Below are 12,329 nucleotides of genomic sequence, written 5' to 3' on the forward strand. Positions count from 1 at the left end.
GGCAATATTTTCTGCTCATATTCAGCCAAATGCTTCAGAACTCATTGGACGGCGCTTCACAGTGCAGATGGACAATGACCCGAAGCATACTGCGAAAGCCAACCAAAGAGTTTTTTTAAGGGAAATAAGTGGAATGTTATGCAATGGCCAAGTCAATCACCTGACCTGAATCCGATTGAGCATGCATTTCACTAGCTAAAGACAAAACTGAAGGGAAAATGCCCCAAGAACAAGCAGGAACTGAAGCTGAAGACAGTTGCAGTAGAGGTCTGGCAGAGCATCACCAGGGATGAAACCCAGCGTCTGGTGATGTCTATGCGTTTCAGACTTCAGGCTGTAATTGACTGCAAAGGATTTGCAACCAAGTATTAAAAAGTGAAAGTTTGATTTATGATTGTTAATCTGTCCCATTACTTTTGGTCCCTTAAAACGTGGGAGGCACATATTCAAACTGTTGTAATTCCTACACTGTTCACCTGATCTTGTTTGTTTCATTTCAAATCCATTGTGGTGGTGTATAGAGCCAAAAAGATTTGAATTGTGTGGATGTCCCAATATTTATGGACGTGACTGTAGGTCAGTCTTAATTCATCCCACAGAATCACCACAGAATACACTGCAAAGGCTAGAGAATTGTTCAATCTGGAGATAAGCCTGCTCAGTTTGTTAGCCAGAAGCCAGAAGGTCCACATCCAGCATCATCCACCTGTGACAAGGGCCTTGAAATACCTCAGGGTGAATAAACCATTCTCTGAATTTCAGATATTAAAGCGGAGTTCCGGCCACAAAAAAGTTTTTTCAATAAAAATACCCCCGGGACAGTCAGTGCTAGTACATTCCACAATGGATAGCCTCTGTACCAGGGTCGCACTTACCTTTTAGAAGAAATACTTACCTTGAAAATTTCTGCTCCAGCGCTGCCATCTCGGATGAGGGCAGCTGAAGCCAGCGCGTCCTCTTCTGTGTCCTCTTCCGTGTCCTTTTCTCCCAGAATGCGCCTGCATCGGCCCTGATCATCACTTCCGGTGCGGGCGCGTCATCCCTCCACAGCTTCTGGGCATGCCCAGAAGCTGTTTAGAAGGGAATGACGCGCCCGCACCGGAACTGACGACCGGGGCCGGTGCAGGCGCATTGATTCCTGGGAGCGATGACGTTCAGCTCCCAGGAATCAATGCAAAGAGGAAGTGACGGTTCCGTCCGCGGCCGCAGAGGGAGGAAGTGTAAGAAAGGTGAGTATATTTTTCTTCAATAACAAAGTAAGTAAACAAAAAAAAATCGTAACTATCCATTTAATTTTCAGGTGACGAAAAGCAAATGGATGGCCCAAAATAGACTATGTCCACCCACAAAGTTTCCATCCCTGGAATGTACATAGTTGGTAGAGCTGGAATGTTCTGCCCAAGCAAGAATCTCTTTGGTTGATGTAAGCCACTGTTGTGGCATTGTCTAACTGAATCCTGGTCACAGACGAGAGGACCAGCATTGAATGAATAACTGAATCGCCCTGAGTTGCAGAATATTGATTAGGTGATGAGCTTTCTCTGATGACTGAATCCCTTTTACTGGTAGGGTACCTAGAACTCCTCACAAAGAGAAAAGATTTCTCAGCACACTTACCAGCTAGCTTGTTAAAAAAAAAAAAAAAAAAAAGACCTTTTCTTTTAATTCACATTTGTTAAATATATTCGCACATGTATGTGGAAGCCCTGGCCTTTAAGGATGGGTGGGCTCCTTTTAGGCAAACCTGTCCTTATTTTATCCACTGCAATTTAACCAGTTCAGCTCCAGAGCGTTTTTTTTATTATTTATTTTTCGCATACATCTAAAAATCCTAATTTCTGGCAATAAAATTACTTAAACCCCCAGAACATTATATATTTTCTGAAAGCAGAGGCCCTGTAGAACAAAAAGGTGATAGTTGCATTTTATATATCACATGATATTTGCGCAACTATTAAAACAAATGTTCAGGAAAAAATATATTAAAACAAATTTTAGTACAAAAACACACAATATTATAACCTATTTTTAGTTAAAATATTAAAGATGATGTTGCATCAAGTAAATAGATACCAAACACTCCATGTCTTAAAATTATATGCGTCTTGGATATCGCCACAAATTATGTTGCCCAAAAATCTCCATAGGTGACACTTTAAAAGCCTTTAGAGCTCATCAGTTTAGAGTTAACTAAGAGCTCTTTTGCTATAATTAATATTCTCACTCTGACGTCACATGTGTGGTGAGATCGCAGTCTACATGTGCATGCACACCCTGGGCTTGCGTTTGCTTTTGCGCATGTGTGTTGGACAACAGGAGTTTCGGCAATATTTTTTAAAATAATTTTCATATATTTTATTATACCTTTTTTTTTTTTTTTTTTAAGTTTTTCATTTATTTGTACTTGATTGCTATCACAAGGGGTTAATAAACAGAATAGAAAAAATAGAATGGAGCAGGTGACAGGTATTCTTTATGGAGACATAAAGTGTCTAATAGACCCCAATGTCTCCCCTGCCCTTCACACCATCTAACCAAGCACAGATCGGCTTGGTTAGATGTGTCCCCTGGCTGTACTGGCCAGGAAATGTTACATCTGAACCCAGAAGTGACATCACTTCCAGTTTCATTGTTTGCATGTAAGATCGAGGCATGGATATGCCTTGGTCCCACAGCGTTTTCCCTCCCCTTGCCAGAGGTTGTATTCCCTGGCTCCGGTAACAGCGGAAAAGCCCAGGAACCACAGGAGGAGGAGGGCCACTGGTGGGAGGGGGTGGGAGGGGGGGGAGGGACAACACTGCCGACTGTGTAAAATATCACTTTTCCTTTGAAGGGAGCCAGTTAAACAAAACCCAAATAAGTTGATGGCTGCTACTGCAGCCATAAGCTTGTGAGTAACGGTTCATATTTTGGATGTACTACGTATGTCCAAAGAGCTAAAATGGTTATGATCCAACTCGGAGACTCTAAAAGCTTTAGAGTTAGGACCACAGTATACAGAGGAGTCTTGGTAACCACCGCAGCTTCCACATATATTTGCAAATGTGTGCTACTAAACCCTCTCTTTTAACATAATTTTGTTAGACAGGGTCGATTTTTTTTTTTTTTTTTTTTTTTTTGCAGGCTAGCTGGTAAGTGTGCTGGTAAATTTTTGTCTGTTTCTGATGTGCATTACCCTTCCATGTGCACCTTATTACAATGGCTAATTATAAAACTGGGATGGTTGCCATCTTTTTATATGCCTAGGACTCCTCCCAAGCCTGATAGGCTGGGATCCATCGAGAACACCTTCCAAACTATTTGAAGAAAATATCCATCACCAAGCTTGTGACCCACCACACCAGGGCAAGCCTGGTTCTACTGGTCAGGCATATGGGATGATCCAGAAATGACACCTTGGCTCCTTGACCTCCTATTGGCTCCTGGATTTCAGTGTCCAAACATTGGAGCGGAAAGACTGGCATTTGTCAAGGGAAAGGAAAACATTTGACAACTCCATGTCCAAATCAAACCCAAATAGTCCAACGTTGATTTCTAGAGATTTGGAATCAACAAAACGTCTGTAGTTCCTGCACAGTCCATTAGACATTGGCTGACAGAGCTTGAGTTGACTGACTAGGGTGTAGGTGCTGTAAGCAGCTCCAAATCTAGGCATGTGTGCACTGCATCAATAAGGATCAAGAAGACATCCTTACATTTTGGAATAATGCCTACAGACTGCAGCTCCTCATGCAAGTCCTCAAATAAGGCTAGGGCAAAAAAACTCATTCATAGATGTGCAGAAGCAACTGCAGCCTCAGGGATATCAGAAATGGACTCTGGAGATTCAGTGGAGTGTTGTGACTCAGGCAGGGGATACTGCTATTGCTGTCAGAACACTACTAGATCATGTAATTTGATTGCAATCTGACAAGGCCTGCAGGAACACCGCTCTTGGTCTTGTGAATGGCCAAAAGAAAGTATGCAAATGAGGAATTGCCCACAATGGTAATAACAAATCAATGCTAGAGCAGGAAGGGTTAATTCCAATCCATAGCTCTATCACTGAAAGCAGCTGAAGCAACTTAGGGGTACCAGCCAAGAGTAAAATTGCCACTAAGGCTCCCTGTTAAAAGGCAAAGCCCTGACTCATTGTAACTGAAGTCAGGGAACTGAACTGCACTACCACACAGAAGTGCTGAAGGACAGGTAGTAGGATCAAGAAGACATGCCCATCTTAATAGTCTTTGCCCTCCCACTGGGCACATTCTCTAAGGAATCTTCAGGGTCGGGATAGACAGGTGCACCACAGCTCTGGTCCTGCAGAGTTCTCTAACTGATATTACACACAAAGGTGTCTATGGTTACATATACAACCCAAGTGCCAGTTAGGCTACCCAGAAGATTGTGGCAATTTCTCCACTGATAACTATCTTCATTAGAAAGAACTTCTAGCTTCTCTTGCTTTACAGTCTATTTCTGACACAATACTACTGCATCAGTCTTATAACTGTCTATTTGATTTTCTCTGTGAAACCTCACTGCCCAAGGGGTAAGTTTACCCCCTTTTGAAAATGGAAAACCAGACCATGAAGGACTACAAGGATGAAAACCTTAAAAAAAAATGTTTCCCTTCAATTTCTTTTGCTGCGGGGGCTAACTCTTTATTGAGAAAAAGATGGCATCCTCTGTCCATTTATTGGCTATAGTAGTATAATATTTTTCCCCCCTCTTCCTTTCTCCCTTCTTCCCCCTCCCCCCCCCCACTCCTGTTTCCCTCCTTTTCTTTCTTTCCCTTTCTCTCCTTTTTGTCCCCCTAAAACCCCTCCACATTTCTTCTCCTTTTTCTATTGCTGTCCAAGTTTAGTTATATTTTTATATTTTAGTACCTTCTATATACACTATATTGCCAAAAGTATTGGGCCGCCTGCCTTTACACCCACATGAACTTTCATGGAATCCCATGTCTTAGTCTGTTGGGTTCAATATTGAGTTGAATACTCATATATAAAAACACCACGTGACCTTAACTCAGAAACTGGGATATAATTACATAAATAACTAACCTCCACAACTAGTAAATACTCAGAACAAGCAGGCAACGGATGACCAAATGGTCACCTTTAAGATGATAAGGAGTTGTATACAGAGAACCAACCACGGTATATTTGAAATTAGAATTACTTTATTGAAAAATTAGAACACAGATACTAACAAGGTTATAGTCATATAACCTCCAGGTATCCCATGAAGAAAAACCAATGTAGGCAACGTTGTCTCACACACACAGACATAAAATGAGCCCCTCGTACACTCCTATGCATACCAAATCCTCCTATATAGTGTAAAGGTGCTTGTATGATTTTTGCTAATGGAGGCAGTCCATCGCCAAGGTCGATCCGCCCTTGGGTAATGTAAAGAGAAAAACCTCTTATTGCACTGTTAACGCGTTTTGCATAAGTGTACTTATGCTTTGTCTGGATTATCTATTACAGTGCTTGAACTTTGCGACCTTTTGCCACATTTCAGGTTTCAAACATAAATATATAAAACTGTATTTTTTTGTGAAGAATCAACAACAAGTGGGACACAATCATGAAGTGGAACTAAATTAATTGGATATTTCAAACTTTTTTAACAAATAAAAACTGAAAAATTGGGCGTGCAAAATTATTCAGCCCCCTTAAGTTAATACTTTGTAGCACCAGATTACAGCTGTAAGTCACTTGGGGTATGTCTTTTTCAGTTTTGCACATCGAGAGACTGAAATTTTTGCCCATTCCTCCTTGCAAAACAGCTTGAGCTCAGTGAAGTTGGATGGAGAGCGTTTGTGATCAACAGTTTTCAGTTCTTTCCACAGATTCTCGATTGGATTCAGGTCTGGACTTGGCCATTCTAACACCTGGATATGTTTATTTGTGAACCATTCCATTGTAGATTTGCTTTATGTTTTGGATCATTGTCTTGTTGGAAGACAAATCTCTGTCCCAGTCTCAGGTCTTTTGCAGACTCCATCAGGCTTTCTTCCAGAATGGTCCTGTATTTGGCTCCATCCATCTTCCCATCAATTTTAACCTTCTTCTCTGTGCCTGCTGAAGAAAAGCAGGCCCAAACCATGATGCTGCCACCACCATGTTTGACAGTGGGGATGGTGTGTTCAGGGTGATGAGCTGTGTTGCTTTTACGCCAAACATAACGTTTTGCATTGTTGCCAAAAAGTTTGATTTTGGTTTCATCTGACCAGAGCACCTTCTTCCACATGTTTGTTGTGTCTCCCAGGTGGCTTGTGGCAAACTTTAAATAACACTTTTTATGGATATCTTTAAGAAATGGCTTTCTTCTTGCCACTCTTCCATAAAGGCCAGATTTGTGCAGTATACGATTGATTGTTGTCCTATGGACAGAGTCTCCCACCTCAGCTGTAGATCTCTTCTCCTTGTATGAGCTGAAAGTTTAGAGGGACGGCCAGGTCTTCGTAGATTTTCAGTGGTCTGATACTCCTTCCATTTCAATATTATCACTTGCACAGTGCTCCTTGGGATGTTTAAAGCTTGGGAAATATTTATGTATCCAAAATCCGGCTTTAAACTTCTCCACAACAGTATCTCGGACCTGCCTGGTGTGTTCCTTGTTCTTTATGATGCTCTCTGCGCTTTAAACGGACCTCTGAGACTATCACAGTGCAGGTGCATTTATACGGAGACTTAATTACACACAGGTGGAGTCTATTTATCATCATTAGTCATTTAGGTCAACATTGGATCATTCAGAGATCCTCATTGAACTTCTGGAGAGAGTTTGCTGCACTGAAAGTAAAGGGGCTGAATAATTTTGCACGCCCAATTTTTCAGTTTTTTATTTGTTAACAAAGTTTGAAATATCCAATAAATATCGTTCCACTTCATGATTGTGTCCCACTTGTTTTTGATTCTTCACAAAAAAATTACAGTTTTATATCTTTATGTTTGAAGCCTGAAATGTGGCAAAAAGTCGCAAAGTTCAAGGGGGCCGAATACTTTCGCAAGGCACTGTATCTATGACACCGCTATTTCAATTTGGAGCTTCAGCTCACTGACATCTTTGCTGACGTGGATGTAGCCTTTCTCATAGTCACCTTAGCCTTGGGATTGGTGTGAAATACTTGGCCATCCTAGTATGGCCTTTATGCGACTTCTACTATTCCAAGACTGAAATAATTATCTGGCAATTATACCACTCTATATTATGACATATGTAAGTTTCTTCCATTTGTGGACAAGCTGAGTGCAGCATGGCCGGCTCCCTAAGACCCAAGTCTTCAACTTAGTCTTCCTTATTTTTCCAGGACAATATGAATCAAGGAATATATAAGTGCAATAGGAGGTTTTTCTATTAAAATTATCCAAGGACGGATCTCACTTGGAGCTGGAATACCTCCATTAGCCCAATTCATACAAGCACCTTTACATTATATAGGAGGATTTGGTATGCATGGGAGTGTACGTGGAGCCCATTTTATGTCTGTGTGCGTGAGACAACGTTGTCTACATTGGTTTTTACTTCATGGGATACCTAGAGGGAATCGGACTATGACCTTGTTAGTAACTTGTTCTAATCCTTCAATAAAGTAATTCTAATTTCAAATATACCATGGTTAATTCGCCATATACAACTCCTTTTCATCTTAAAGGTGACCATTTAGTAGTCCTTTGCTTGCTTGTTCTAAATATTGAGTTGGCCCACCCTTTGCAGCTATACCAGCTTCAACTCTTCTGGGAAGGCTGTCCACCAGTTTTAGGACTGTGTCAATGGGAACGTTTGACCAATCTTCCAGAAGCGCATTTTTTGAGGTCAGGCACTGATGTTGGAAAGAAGGCCTGGCTCGCAGTCTGCACTCTAATTTATCCCAAAGGTGTTCTATCGGGTTGAGGTCAGAACTCTGTGCAGGCCATTTAAGTTTCTCCACCCCAAACTCGTTCATCCATGTCTTTATTGACCTTGCTTGGAAGCTGTTATAGATGCAAAGGTGGGTCAACTCAATATTGAACCCTACTGACTAAGACTGGGATGCCTTTAAAGTTAATGTGGGTGTAAAGGCAGGCGTCTCAATACTTTTGTTAATATAGTGTACATATGGTATACTTACCTTACATCCAACATCTACTTTTTTCATCTACTCCACTGTTTTTGGCCCGCTGTCCCACTATTTGGGATATCCTCTATCCCTGTATATACCATCTTTACTTTGGGTCTAATGCAGTTGGGCAGATTAGGGAGACAAACTCGTATTGCACACGCTTTTGTGGATATAGATATACATTGTGAGTATCTTAAATTGTTGCTATACTGGATGTTTTACATGTACTGATATTAATTGTAGACCATATGCACATATTGACATGTCAATATTACACCCCTAGAAAACTGTAATATGCTCTGACCTTCGCCTGAAGAAGAATTTATGTTACATTTCAAAACATGTTGGGAACTTTCTGTGAACACCTTCTCGGCTTGGCCTCTCACTATCTGAGACCGACAGTGTGTTCCAGACTATGAGCATTATGACTGGTATCTCTGTCTGTATGATACGTTTTTGTTTTTAATCATGTACTTGGTGATAGTAATCACTATTTTATTATGTCTGAATAAAATTTTGTTTTTATCTCTTTGTACTCTAACTACCTGGTAGTCAACTGCCTTTAAAGTCCCCTTGGGGCCCTTTCCTCTGATTTACTTTATTGACTATAGAGGCCTGATCGCATTACCATTCATAAGAAATACCCTCTCCCATTGCTCATTGAACTATTCAGCCATACCCAGGGAGCGCAGATTTTCTCTAAACTTGTCTTAGGGGAATTTGTAAATGATCCTTTCTGTGGATACTTGGGCAAGTTCTTAGTCATCTATCTGGATGACATTTTTACATTTTTTCCTAGTCTTTGGCTTACCAAAAATATCATCTTGAAGCAGTCCTGGCCAAGCTTTAAGAATGCCCTCTTTACACCAAACTTTAGACGTTTTATATGACTGAGGACCCATTTCTGGGGTACATTGTCTCAGACAGTGGCTTAGCCATTCCTCCCACCAAAGTGTGAGCCATCTTGCAGTGGCCCTAGCCCAAGGATCTTCATTCCATCCACTTTTCCTAGAGTTTGCTCATTTTTATAGAGAGTTCATCCAAGGCTTCTTCACTCATGTGGCACCCAAAACTGACATTACCAAGAAAGGTGCCAATCATAAGGTGTGGTCTAAATAATCTATTGAAGCATTTGAAACCCTGGAGAATGCTTTCACTTATGCTCCTATCTGGAGAAATCCAAGCCCCGTTTTGTGGCTCCTTTTGGAAGTCGATGTTTCTGAGAGCGGGAGAAGCTTGTATATTGCAACATACTTTTAATGGTAACCTGTATTCTTAAGGCATTCCTTTCTCTCAAGTTCTCATCCGTTGAGTGCAACTATGTTATTGATAACTGTGAGGAAATGACTGCTAAACGGGCCTTGGAGAAGTAGCATCATTGGTTGGAGGGAGCCCAACATCTGTTTACCATTTATACGGAACACAAGAACCTAGAGTACATTAGGTCAGCCAAATGCTGAAATTCCCAGCAGGCTTTGTCGTTGCTCTTCCTATTTAAGCTCAATATCATCACAATTTGTTTTTTGGGTTGTAAAAACTTAAAGACAGAGGCTGCTTCTTGACATTTTGAACCCCCATTTTGCTTTCCACTATGATGAGTACCCTATTCTGCCGTATGCCCAGAACTTTGCCACTGTCATTGTCAATGTTAGAGCTTGCAAGACCTGTACGTGCTAAAAATCGTCCAGGACTAAGCCTTTTGGCCCGCTTTTTTTGTCCCTGAATGTGTGTTTCACCTTAGTAAACAAATTCCCTTTATGTCATTACCCAAGTTGCCTTCCGCCAAACAACTCTCCAACCTTTTTTTATAAAAGAAATTGTTTGGCTTCATGGCGTGCCAGTAAGCATACTTTCTGACAGAGGTTCTCATCTCAAAAAAATTTTTTTTAACTATAATTATAAAATACTGTATATCTTCCCTGTTGGTCAGTCAAACATTGAAATAATGGCACTGGTTCTGAACTGGTTAAAGTTTGAGAGAATTGCACAGTTGATTATTAAGTAGAAGAGAGGTGTCTTGATTCTTTGATATGAGAACGAGATGAGGGATGTGTATTCATGCTCACTAATAGCTTGAAACTTCTGAAGAACGCCCAGAGTCCTTGTGCCACAAAGGCTCATTCACAGCATGTAGTCTATCATCAAGACTGCTTTCACAAGGTAAAAAGTTGAAGAGCAGGGATATCTAGCCTTCTTGAGCTCTTTTAATAAAGTTGCATAAACTAGTCAAGCTCTGCTTGTCTGCAAGCTGAAGGGATGTATAATGAATGCATCAGAAGCTAGACAAAAAGGTACTGATCACTGTTGCATACTATCATGAACACTAGGTGGCTCTTTAGGAGCTAAATGTGCATAATCAGAGATAGGCGAACCTGCCTGGGGTCATTTTGTCAAGAATTTCAAATAGATTTGCAAAACCCAAATTTTGAGGTGAATCCAGTTTAAGTTTATGGGGATCCTGGTAGCAAATTCTGCCAATTTTTAAGGTCTAATAGCACACTAATGTACTAAAAAGGGCCAGGGAAGATGGGCATTGGCATGGGGGACTTAGACAGATATATTTTTTTTAAATACCATGCAGCTTTAAGGGCAACATTAATAATGCACAGATCCTTTAGGTAAGTAAGTAACATTGAAAGCAGCATTGAAAGCTGTAAAGTACAAAGTAAGAATATCAGCAATTAGTTTACTGGGGCACACATAATGTTTCTAATTGTTTTTAATGCAGCTGATACAGCAACTATTCTACACTATTAACCCACTACATATCCTTTCCTTACAACACTACTCCCTCTGTTTTCCACATTTTATCTCTTTTAACCTCTTTCTCTCTCCCCTCTCGAAAACCTCCTCTAACTTTCTTTTTAGTAATTCTCCTTTTTTCCAAATTCTAGATATCAGCATAAAAACTGAAAAAACTACGTAGGGTTTTTTCGATAAGGTTTTTTTTTTTTTTTTTTTTTTGGTGAATATTGCTTGACTCTATTTTGATTTGGAATGATATCATACCATGTCTATAATCACTTTGAATGCCCATTTCAAGATTTCATTATTCATGTATAATTGCATGATTTATTTCCCATCTGCAAAATGCCTCTTACACTTAAAATAAAGAATTTGCAAAAAACAAGTTTAGTTTCCTCTTTGGCAGCTGTCTATTCTGACTGCAGTAGTTGGCGGTATGGTGCGCAAATCAGTGGATCAAACAGCTCTCTTTTCACTGAACTTTATTTTAAGTGTACAAGTTGCTATAAAATACAGTATCTGCATTTCATTGCAGCGCAGCTCCAGTCTGCATTGCAGTGTGAATAGGACACACAGAAAACAATTGTTTTCTCTGTGTCCTTGCGGTGGGTGGCGTTTTACAATGCACAAAAATGACGGTCATCTCACACTGCGTCAATTCAGCCTAAATGCTGCTCCAGAGCAGAAGAAAGGACTGAAGTGCCCATGATTTGTCTAAAGCCCCGTACACACGTACCGATTGTTGGCCGACCGATCGGCCGTCTTTTGTCCAGTGTTGTTGTGTTGGTTGAAATGTGCTCTAGACTGCACACACATTTTGTCGGCCAACAAAAACCAACTGCAGAAGTGGTGTCATGTTCTGGTCTACTTTTCGTGTGTTTTTTCTTCTCTGAGCATGCCCAGTCTTGCTCATCTGACTTTTGTCGACCGAAATCTGTACTGACTGACGAACAATCGGCCGTTCTGGTGACAGCCAACAAAAATTTTATAGCATGCACACCAGATTTTGTTCGGCCGAAAAGTCGCAGTCGGTTGTCGGAATCATCATACTAACAAGCCGATAATCGGCCGATCGGGCGGCGGCCGAAAATTCACGGCCAACAATCGGTACGTGTGTACGGGGCTTTAGATCTAAACCCACATCCAGCATATAGTAGTGGATAAACATGTTGGGAGAGCTCCAACTTGCCACTTTACAAACTACATCTACCAATACCTTCCACCATGCTGCCCAGGATGTTTCCACTGCCCTGGTGGAATTCACCTTTACTTCCTCTGGAGAGTGTAGAACTTCCTTTAAGTAAGTGATCTTGTCTATTCATGTGGATATCACACTTGGGAATGCATAGGAGATCCTCCTCTTCAAATCCTTTGGCAAAACAAAAATTTTATGTTTTAAGCATTTAAGTTTCTAACAGGGTCTTTTAGCCCAGATCACTCCAAAACAATTCTTCTAAATTTAAGGCTGAGGATGGGCTGGCCAGGAGAG

Source organism: Pelophylax lessonae (genome assembly GCF_965119305.1).
Source record: "Pelophylax lessonae genome assembly, chromosome: 1".
Classification (NCBI taxonomy): Eukaryota; Metazoa; Chordata; class Amphibia; order Anura; family Ranidae; genus Pelophylax; species Pelophylax lessonae.